This window comes from Caloenas nicobarica, chromosome Z, assembly GCF_036013445.1.
Source record: "Caloenas nicobarica isolate bCalNic1 chromosome Z, bCalNic1.hap1, whole genome shotgun sequence".
Classification (NCBI taxonomy): Eukaryota; Metazoa; Chordata; class Aves; order Columbiformes; family Columbidae; genus Caloenas; species Caloenas nicobarica.
The window spans coordinates 80,040,840-80,052,393 of record NC_088284.1 but is presented as its reverse complement, the minus strand read 5'-3'; positions in this window follow the sequence as shown (position 1 = coordinate 80,052,393).

Genomic DNA, 11,554 nt, shown 5'->3' with positions numbered 1-11,554 from the left:
TAGTCTTGTAAACTGAAACTGACATCTGTTTAAGAGAACAGTCCTGCATTTGAGCTGCAGAACATCTGTGCTGCCCATGCTGCTGTTGTTGCCCTGAGGACAGTAACCTCTGGCAAGGAGCTCTGGGTATGACCTTCTGCATTAACCTGGCTTGTAAGCCTTTATAAGAATTTCACCCATTTATTCTTGATTTGAAGAAATGAGACACTTGGACTTCAGTGCAAAGGAACTCTGTGGAACCTAATGTTTGGGAACACGGGACCCAGAATTTCAAAGCCGGACATCTGACATTTCTGTACAACATGGAGGGAAGGTTGAGCAGTGCAAAGGAGGTCCACAGAAATCGGAGTGTTTTGCAGGGTCAATAGGCTAAGGAAGACACTTAGAGAGAGCTGGTATGGAAAGACCAAAGGCAGATGGACTTTTCTACTGCGATAATATTAATGGAGATCTGTTTGATATCAGAAAATATCTGCATATCTGCTAGAAACATTATCCATTTCCTTCACCAAGTAGTTTCAAATATATAGATAACAAAAAGGTATGAAAAAAAGAAGTACTTATAGCCATGGTGCGCTGGTAGGAAAAGAAGTGTTTATGCAATTTGACCAAAGTTAAAAAAAACCCCAACCTGTTGTAAGAGAAACCACTTAGAGTCACTGCCTGCTGTCTTCAGCACTTGTCCATCTTTTCAATGGGAGTTTGATTCCCTCTCTTTTCCCAGTTCTTCATAAAAAGATTCCTTTATGCACATTCATACACTAGTGATCAAGCAGAAGCTCAGCTGTTTTGAAATGGAGAGAGATTTAATACATACTAATTTGCTGTGATACAATCATATAAAGTATATTTACCACTGAGAATGAGTTTTAATTTAGCTATAAACAAATCGAAGTAATTGAGAATCGTTAAGAATAACTGCATTTGTCAAAGTTTTCTTGTAACGACTTCACCACAGGATTTCTGATGAAGTTTGCTCTTTCTGACTGCCATATTTTTTTTTCTTAGCATGAAACCTCAGGTGGTGGACTATGATTGTAATTGAATACATAATTAAAATTAAAATATCACGTGAGGTTTTTTAAAGTGGAGAATGGCATGACATGTAATATATCTACTAACGCAATAAAAACCTGTACTAAGAATCAAATTGTGCCATAAGTGCTTAAGTGTCAAAAAACTTCATTTGCTGGAAGTATTTCCATGTTTTGTAGTCAGAACTGACAGTTCGAACTAAAGAAACGGACTTCTTTTCCCTGTGGTTTGATTTGACAACATGTCAGTGTCATCTCAGCTCCTCTCAGGACTTGGACCAACACTACTACAGCGAATGTCTCTAAAGTTAATTCTAGCTAAAAGGATACAGGATAACTTTCTGTGCTTTAAGGAAGGGAAAACCACTGGATCTTGTAATTAATTTGAAGTACATTGTGCTCTAGCCGCAATATTTCTGCACTCTGATATCCTTTTTTTTCTGAAATCCTGATGTTTGTACAGCCCTTGGTGCACTGGTTCAGAATTGCACTCTAACCCTTTTGAAATGTTTGGTCAAATTTTCCTCCAACCTTTTACCTATGCACTTTAAAACTGCAAACGGATGTTTGAAAGCCTTTTTTTATTCAGTGTGCATTTGTTCTAATAAACTGATAGCTCTGGTGCACCAGAGGCATTTTGCTATACCTTCTGCTGCATTGAGGTATGCACAGATTTTATGGCATGATTTGTCATGTCTTACTGCTTAATTAACCTTTAGTGTGGTGGCATTTCCCAGATTGCCCGCAGAATTATTTCAGAAGAATGTGTCTGTGTAGATAGGCAATGTCAAATATAACAGCTTTCTACTTAAAATATTGTAATTTGCTAGCACTAAGGACATTATTCTTTGAATAGAGGATGTTGAGGCTCTCAAATCCAAACTTTGCTGTTAGCTTACTTTAAGCTCCAGCTTTGAGCATACAAAATCAATACAAGCCTCGTTTTTCTTCATGTGGAGAAATTTTTGAAACATTAAACCAGTCATACCCCTCAGAAACAGAAAAACTGCTTTCAGTGCTTGCTTATCTATTTTGCACTAAGTGCTTGCTTACTTGAGGTAAGTACAACTGTTCTGCACCATGCAACAATGAAGCTGCCTCAGGGAGAATTTAAGGTTTATTTTCCCATTCTTGCAGTGATGACTAGAAAAGTTTTCTAAAAAAAAGGGGTAAATTTGTAAAAGTAAGTTTCTTAATTCTCCCCTGTGAGAAAAGATTGTTTTACTTATTAAAACAAAATGGATTGAAAGCCGTGTTAACTAAGATGTTGAAATCAAGTCCCAGTTTTTTTTAAATGAAACAAAAACAAAAGTTAACAAAATTTTAAAAGGTCTTTTTTGTGGTTACTGAGTATTCAGTATGTCTGCTCATCTACTGTGCCTTTAATAACCTCCAAGTTCTTTGAAACTTTGTAATTTTTGTTTAACCATTGGCTCAATTGTTCTTAAAATTTACACTTATAATCTAGGATGTAATCTTCACCAAAAGAGGAGCAATATTTAAATTTCTTTCTTCTGAACCCAAAACTTCTTTAAAAACAGAGGGCAAAAGTTCATGTGGATTACAAGAGGGAAACAATGGCTAGATAAGAAAAAAATGAAAAGCAGTTTCCTTTGTAATCTTTGACCCAACAGATGGTCAGAAATAGATATATTGAAAGCATCCTGGAAATACATTCAAGCAATAACATTCGTTTAGGTATTCTTGTGAAACAGACTGTTTTGCTAGAACTAGCAAGAGTTTAATGCCCTTAAAATAAAACCTGACAGATTTAAACAGTGGAAAACACAAATAAACAGTTCATAGCTTTTTATGTTAAATCTGGTGAAGGTTCACATATTTTAAATATCTAACATGTAGAATTTAAAAAAAAAGGAAATTCAGATACATTTTCAAATGTTTATGAAACCTCTACAAAAGTGAAAAAATAGTTGTATTTATTAGGGGTAATATATGAAGAAAAGAGTTAATGGCAAACTGTTGGTAATGCTTGAAATAACACGAAAATCATACAACCTATAACCTCTTTTGAAAAGCAGTTCTGGGAAATAAAATTATTATCTGGAAGGTAAGCAATAAGGATTTAATAAAAATGAAACCATTAAATCTTCATAATATGAAGATACTAAGTTTCAGCTTAAAGAAGGTTAGGATTTTTTGTTTCAAACTTGAAGGCCCATATTTTCAAAGAGTATATTATTCTACTCAAAGTTGTTACATTCCAATATATATATGTATTTGTAAATCTTTGCAAATCTCTTATTCCTTTTGTTCTTCTCAAATATGTTGTTTGTGAATTAAAGTGGTAGTAATAAATCATACATATGTTAATCTGCATTTACGTTTTAAAAATAAACCTCAATTAATATATAATGTATGGGCACAATTGAATACAAATTAACTTGTACTGTTATAGATTGCTTACAAATTATCACTGTAGAAAATCCACTGAAATAACAGCATATATATGCTAATCATCACCAACGTCACCAATACAGTATTTTGGATTCATTCATAAATATTCTCAGTTCTTTACTCTTAGCAACATGCAAAGATAGTATAAATCCACCGTATACTTCTAGATTGGGATCAAAATCATGTTGTTCCAAAGCAAATATTTTCACTTTGTCTTTCTGCCAGAACTTTCCATCCAAATTCTACAGTTAATCAGGTGAGGACCCAAAAGTGCATTCTGCAGTCAAAGCAACAAAGCAGGACAGAGATAGCTGCTTCTGACTTCATCGCAGCATGGCTCTAAAGAGCTTGTCATCTTCAAGCATCATTAATTACTTTTCAATACATCAAGATCCCATTAAAGCTGATGCACATGTTGCACATGCGTGCTGTACAGGTCTTCTAATATTTTGCATTTAAAAATTTTGAAGTTTTGCCTCCAGTGAGGGCAAAGATTGAAGACAGAGAAATGTGTGGTCTATGCTTACCTTGCCCATTTTTGCTGTTTGAAAAAAACAGGAAAGAGAAAAGTCTAAGGTTTTTTGGATATTTTTTGAGCATGTTTTGTTATGGTCTCCTGTCATGGAAAGGTCTCTCTTCTTTCTAAGAATAGTATATTATTTTCACATTGAAATTGTAAAAAAATGTTTCAAATATTGTAACTGTATTTTCAGAGCAGACTGTTCAGAGAAACTCTTAAATAATTTCTCCTTATTTATTTTTCAGAATATATAACATGGGTGTCCTTTAATAGAAAAGTAAATTCTGTTTTTATTGTAGAGTCAATAGAAAATTAAGCTGTGCAATCTAGCATTGTCATAACCCACTCATTCTTGAATTTATCTTCACTTGCATAGTTAACTATATAGTATTGTCTTGCGGGAGGTGGAAACAAAGGTAAATACACTTGTTTGGATTAACCTGTGTTATGAAATGCTAAATTCATTCTCTTGGAACCTACAGATACATTCCTTTCAACAAGTGTTTTTCTGAAAAATAAGTTTTTACTTAAACTTATTTTTTTACTTTTACTTTTACTGTGGTACTGATGAACACCCACAGATTGGTACTTTTCTTCCTGTTTGTTTGCTGATGATGTCAGCCACACTAGTAACTATTCACAAGTATAGATCTCCTGGTTTCTTTCTTGACTCTCTCTCTTTAAACTCTTTTGAGATGGTCCCTATGTTCTGTAACATAGATGCGTTCCGCAGTGCATTGCACAGCATACAAGGGCATCTTTACTTACATAATAGGACTGCTGTGCACAGTTTGAGGGACCTGTGTATGATAAGGATAATTATGGTTTGTGACTGGTGAACAAATGCATGATTTAAAAAATTAACAATTCTTTTGCTAGAAAAAGAAAAACCACTACATATTCACTCTTTTATCAACCGTAGCTGAAGCTGTGCATGAGCCAAGGGGCAAAAATAGTATTCTCAGAAGGCCCTGTGATCTCTCTCTTCCCTTGAGCTTTGAGCACAATAGAAAATAACATAGTTGTTTAGCAATCAAATTTAACCTTACTGTTGTCTGTTGTATGAAAACAAGCACAGAGCATATGAATCCGTGTATTCACTGTTGTTTGTTCATTATAATTTAAATTCATGACCTGGTAACAATCAGTTGAATTATTAAAATGCAAAGAGATAGATATAATTAAAAACTGTTCTTTAATGAAAGTATTTTAGTGGAGACGAGAAGAAAAATAATTTTTTAAAGCATTCCAGAACTTAGCAGTAAGCTTTATTTAAAAATTACATATAATACATAGTGGTTTGTTGTTATTGTTGTTGTTGTTGTTTTAGTGAAACAAGAAATTGTTTGCTATGAAAATACTTACTTGAAATTGATGTAAATGTACAAAAAATGATGGATGGTGATAATTTCAAACCATTCAGAAGTGACAGTTAGATGGATGTTTATCTTAATGTGGCAGAATTACAATGGTATGAAACTCACTAGAACAAACAGTTTCCCTGTAAGATTTCCATAATGTCTTATTACCAACAAAAATCTTAATGTTGCAGATTGAATATTCAAGTTAAAGTGTAGCTTCGTGCACATTTATTTAGGATTTGTATATGAAAACGATGTGCTGAAAATATTAGATAATACAGGACATAGAAAAATACAGATAGAAAAATGAAAGAATGAAGCAAAAAAGAAAAAAAAAAAAAGAGAGTAATTAATTCCCAGCTCTGCATCCGGCTTTGCATTTTTCCTGATTCTCTGGGGGATTGTGCTAATGCAGCTGCTCTGGTCGTTGGTATCAGCGAATGGCACTGGAAGGAGGATCATTGTAGACAAGCTCCCACTGTTGAATGGTCTGCAGGTTCTCAGATGGAGTCTGTTTTCCTCTCTTTAAAAGGGAGGTACAAAATTTCAACCTCGAGGTGGATGAGCTAATTTTGTTTTAACCTGCATTTATACTCTCTGCATCACTGGCAGCTGGAAATGATGCTGGGGTGGCTTTCACAGTCATGTGTGCCCATGTAAGGGCGTGTCATGCTGTCTAGAGTTCCTGGAAGATGTTCCTTCTCTTACAAACATATGCCTCTGCCATCTGTGGTTGGGCAAGCAACGTACACCTTTTCCCTCCTTCCCTCAGTGCACAGGTAGGTTTGGAAATCCTCAGAGGACAACCTCACAGTTAGCAAGTGTCTTCAGCAGGGGACTTCCTGCCTTGGATGTCAACACAGCGATACTTCACACTTCTGCTGACCTTTTACCAGGGATGTCCTCTTCACAAATTAAGCCTTAGAGTTTAATTTCATTTAGCATACCCCACTTAAAGCCAAGTATTTCCAGGATGTCCTTCTGGAAAAATGCTCCTAAGTTTCCTATGAATAATAGCAGATTTATATCTTCACCTCTCATCTGTTAATACTTTTGAAAGCCAGACTTTTTTTTCCATACAAAAAGGACTTTATTTGCATCCAAATTCTCATTGCATCTTGTCTTGTGCAATGTCTCTTTTGTGCTGTACAACAAAATCTGTTGAAAAACTTTCACTTATCAAAAGTCTTCATGTCCTCGCCTTCCAACACATGCCAGAAATCATATAAGACCATGTAAATCGTCAAACAGATTTGGAAACCACAGTGATTGTAACAAATACTTCTGAGCTCGATTCAAAGGAGGAAAATAGAGTAATATTTCAGTGTAGGAAGATGAGGTACCTGGTTGTGTGAAAGTGGGAACTTTGAATGCAAATGTGATCCCACATGTGAATTTCAGTCTATTCGCTAACCCTTAAACTATTTCAGTGGCTTAATAGTATTTCTCATAATTTACCCAAGAAACCCGGAAAGACTATTTCATGAACTTTAACTGCAAACCAAAAATAAATTGGGATCTAAGGCTCATTTTAATGTTGCTGTTCTTCTATTTATCTTTCACAATACAAAGATTTGTGCTCACTGTAATTATGTTAAAAATTACTTTTGCACGTAAGTCGTGTCTTAGTTTTTACATTCAGTACTGTATAACTTATTTCATTAATTAAATTTCTCTACCACGTATAGAGAAAACAAAACCACTATTTAGGCCATCCTTATTTTTAAATTGCTGCTTTGTAGTTTTGAACAGGCTCTCAAATCCTATTTAGCCACATTTTACAATAATGTTGCTATTATATGCTGATATGTGGATTATATGTGTTTACATCTTGCATCCTACAGCTGTTGACTCTCAAAATGCTTAGTCATATATAGACAGTTTGTTATTGGGTACTATATACTGGCAGTTTGCTTTCCATACTTTTTTTTTTCTTTTCTCCCTAATGAGACTGGTATTTTTTAAAGGCTTTTAAAAAATTATTCCATTTTATTACATGTCTCTTTCCAGATTTCACTGAACATGGAGATTTATCTGCAGGCACCATATACAAAAGCAGCATGCAATTAGTATCAAACATGGGACAGGTGCAAACTCTTCAGTTTGCAAAGTCATGGAAAAGAAGAATATTAAAAAATCTAATTTCTGTGCTTAGACTTTTTCAGGAACACATTAAATGATTTAGTTCCATAGGACACTGAATTACCTGATATTGAGTAAGTGCCTAATAACAGACTGGACTCAGGAAGTGTAGTGTTTTGTGCATAGATGAGTTCTATATTTTATATAAAGTGAATATGAAATTATTGATTCTTACTGAGAACAGGGTTAGCATAGGTTAGTTTTTGGAACACTCTTTCATTATGTATCCTGCTATCTTGCTAGTATTTTTCAGAGTTGAATCCTTATGCTTGCATTTAATTTCCATTTAAAAAGCATTTGATTCCAGCTGAGTAGACTTTGCACAGCAAAGTTTTCTTTAATTAGAATCATGTCTTACACAAATTCAGTACCAACTATTTTTTTCAACAATTTCCTTCAGAAAAAAGATTAGTCTTACAGAAGAGATTTACAGTGTGACTTCCAGAAAACTTTTTCTGAATTCCTGGGTAAACCTATACCATTTGGGTGACTTTGTTCTGACAAGATACACAATAGTGATCTAAATGGCTGTCAAGTCATATGTTTCTAAGTATGAACATCAATGTCTATCACCTATTCACCCAGGGAATGACCCAGGCATTGAATTTTTGAAGAGAAAGCAAGAGGGCAATAAAGAACCTAAAGAACTTCGGGCATTCCTAAACCATCCTGTTGACTGGACAAGCCAATTTTTATGCCTCTCAGGAGTGTTTCAGTTAGAATTTAGATGGGGCGAAGGAGCTATGGATGACAGTAGGCGAAGTTCTCGTGCAAATGTTGCTGGAAACAGCATGCATTCCTGGAGCCAACCTAAGGCAAGTTCAAGCTATCTCAAAATTTTATTGGGTGACTGTGGTCATCAGAAGGGAAGCTCTACTGAAATATGCAACTCATTCTTCACTCCAGCAATCACTTGACCAACAGAAAAGTGTCTCAGTCATTTATATAAAATCCTAAATATCTTGGAATTTGGGTAAAATACAGTGAAATTAAAAGATTCAACCAAATCTGCTATTTAATCTACAGATTATTACAGAATTTTCACAATAGTGTAATATTACAACTAGGAAGTCAATGACGGATTAACATTTTGAAGATCTACAGCTGAAAATTATTTCATAAATATAACAGATTATGCAGTTTTAAGATCTCAGTTGTTTTTTCTTCATCTCGCCTGTGCCATTACTCCTTTCTTTTCTGTTTCTTTAAAATAAATCAGAATAGTGGCACAAAATTCATTCAAGTGTTCACAATAAAACATATGACCTCCTCCGTTATTGCCATACATGGCCTGTCCACCTTGGGAAGATGATGTGCTCATAACTGTAGTGTGAACTTCCACCCAGCCAGGCACTTCCTACTGATTCTCCCATAAGCTCAGTCAATGTGCATGGGTGGTGTACTTTTTCTACCAGCACTTGGGTGTTAACTCTCGAGATTACTATCTCAGAGATTGTGTGTGGAATCCCTTTCTGGTCACATTTACACAGAGTGGAGTATACCATCTTTGTCGATGTCTGTGAAAAAGAAGAACGGTGTCCTGAAGGTTTTTATATCTCCCAGTCCTTTCACGTGTCAGGCTGGGCAGCCAGAAATTGATAATTGGAAGGATTTATAGAATAGAATCATAGAATCGTAGAATCATAGAATCATAGAATCATAGAACCATAAAACCATAGAATCATAGAATCATAGAATCATAGAACCATAAAACCATAGAATCATAGAATCATAGAATCATAGAATAGTTTGGGTTGGAAGGGACCTTCAAAGCTTGTCTAGTCCAAACCCCTGCCATGAGCAGGGTCATCTTCACCCAGATCAAGATGCTCAGAGCTCCGTCCAGCCTGGCCTGGGATATCTTCGGGGATGAGGCATCCACCACCTCTCTGGGCAACGTGGGCCAGTGTCTCACCATCCACATCATAAAAAATTTCTTCCTGAATCTCCCCTCCTTTAGTTTAAAACCATCATCCCTTGTCCTGTCGCAACAGGCCCTGCTAAAACGTCTGTCCCTGTCTTTCTTATTGGCCCCTTTTAAGTATGGAAAGTCTGCAATAGTGTCTCCCTGGAGCTTCTCTTCTCTCTCAGCCTGTCCTCCCAGCAGAGCTGTTCCAGCCTCGGATCATTTCTGTGGCCTCGTCTGGCTCCTCTCCAACAGGTCCATGCCTAGAAGCTACAAGACTTGTGATGTAATGACCGTGGTGAGGAAATCGTACAACTGTCCCATCATCTGGGGAAAGTGTTATTTCATTCTCTAATGCTGAGGAGAATCTCTGCAATAAAATGTAATCATAAGGACTGCACTTTGGAGACAATATTATGATTAACTGTATAAAGAAAGTTCAAAATGACCATATCCTGGGAATACTGAAAATCTTGTTAATTTACAATCTAGTAGATGTGGTAACAGACTTTTAAATGTCTTCTGAAAATGTGCAGATATCTTGTGTATTCATTTCACTGCTACTTAGATGAGTTGTGTAACACATTCAATAACAACAAAATAAAAAGAATGAGCTTTTAAAGTATTAGTTTAGGGAATGTACCTCAAGGACTGCTCAAAGCAGGAAAAACCTAAGAAACAGGCAAACCTCCAGTAAACTATGCATATGTCAGTTGCATCTAAATAGATCTACAAGATTTATATGTTTTACTTGCATATTTCATTGAGAAATGACACAAGGGCCTTCCTGATTTGCAGAAACATCCCTCTTTCTGGTTACGAATTAGTTATATAGCACCAAAGGTGATTCATTAGTTCACAACCGCCTAACGTGTTGGAAAATACTATATCTAAAACCTGGTTATATTCTCATAATGTAGATGAACATAGCTTCCTTTCAAATTTAAAGCTTCTGACAAATCAGCGTATTTAAACCATTTAGCCTGAACAGGTATACTAGTCTATCAGGTAAAGAAGATATATTACGCTTATTTTTCTTTTGAACTTGCCCACCAAAGAGGCTTGCACACCTTTTAATATGTTTTGAGGGAATGTGTAATGTTTTCTTGTATAAATCAGCAACAGAGTATTGAGCTGTCTTATTTTCATACTCCCAAAAGCTGAAAATTACTGAGCTGTGTAAGCAAAATTTCTGCTGTGGATATTAAAGAAGTACTGAAATGAGAGGGAGGCAGAGTCTGTAACAGAATTATTTTTTTCCACTGTAAAGTGAAGACAAAAGGGAAATGAATAATGGAGACTTACACATTGTTCCTCCTAAGGCAGAGGAAGTAGCAGGTGATCTTTGAGGAATTTGCAGGCATAAGTTAGTAACCAATTTTTCCATTTTAACTAAAATATAGCAACTGCTGTAGCTGTTGATACATGAAAACTCCATACCACCTGGGTTTTCAGCCTCAAGGTGGCTTTCCTCCAAGAGGTAGGAGTGGTTGAATGATTCAAGATATAGAGAGGATGTGGTGGGCTTGAGTTTCATTGGATTGAGAAGGGTATTGAACTTCTCTTCCACTTTTCATAGAATGATAGAATCACGGAATTTCCTGAGTTGGAAGGGACCCACAAGGATCATCAAGTCCAATTCCTGCCCCTGCAAAGAACAACACCCAAAATTTACACCATGTGCCTGAGGGCATTGTCCAATCGCTTCTTGAATCCCCTCAGGCTTGGGGATATGACATCTCCCTGGGGAGCCTGTCCCAGTGCTCCAGCACCCTTTGGGTGAAGAACCTTTTCCTAATGTCCAATCTAAACCTCCCCTGGCACATCTTCCTGCCCTTCCCTCAGGTTCTGTCACCAGTCACCAGAGAGAAAAGATAACCACCTGTCCCTCCTCCTCCAGTTGTGAGGAAGCTGTAGACCATGATGAAGTCTCCGCTCAGTCTCCTCTTCTCCAGGCTGAACAAACCAAATGACTTGAGCCGCTCCTCACACGGCTTCTTTTCCAAACCCTTCACGAACTTCATAGCCTCTTCTGGACACACTCTAGCAGCTTTATGTCTTTTTTATCCTGTGACACCCAGCCCTGCACACAGTGCTCCAGGTGAGGCCGCCCCAGCGCAGAGCAGAGCGGGACAATCCCCTCCCTGCCCGGCTGGCAACGCTGTGCTGGATGCAC